The sequence below is a fragment of the Halyomorpha halys genome, unplaced genomic scaffold, assembly GCF_000696795.3.
Source record: "Halyomorpha halys isolate HHAL.00 unplaced genomic scaffold, Hhal_1.1 Scaffold85.1, whole genome shotgun sequence".
NCBI classification, from domain to species: domain Eukaryota; kingdom Metazoa; phylum Arthropoda; class Insecta; order Hemiptera; family Pentatomidae; genus Halyomorpha; species Halyomorpha halys.
Window position 1 is genome coordinate 606336 of NW_027112611.1, and position 284 is coordinate 606619.

Below are 284 nucleotides of genomic sequence, written 5' to 3' on the forward strand. Positions count from 1 at the left end.
TAGACTGTATTTGATGGATTTAAATAATGAGATACATGGTGAATCATGCTTAAATAGGGATAGCGCCTATATTATTGTATAATTTAGGACAATCAGTTACATATGTTTAACTAAAAGTGGTTACAATTTGAATTAATTAGGTTAGTTGAATTTTGATTGTTAATTGCATTGATTAATAAATGATATGATCATTTACTTGGTGGTTGATTTATGATACTGACATTTTCTGTGGAGCTTGAAGACTAGTTGTTGTCCTGTGTTCAGTTCTTTCATCCTGCCTGGCT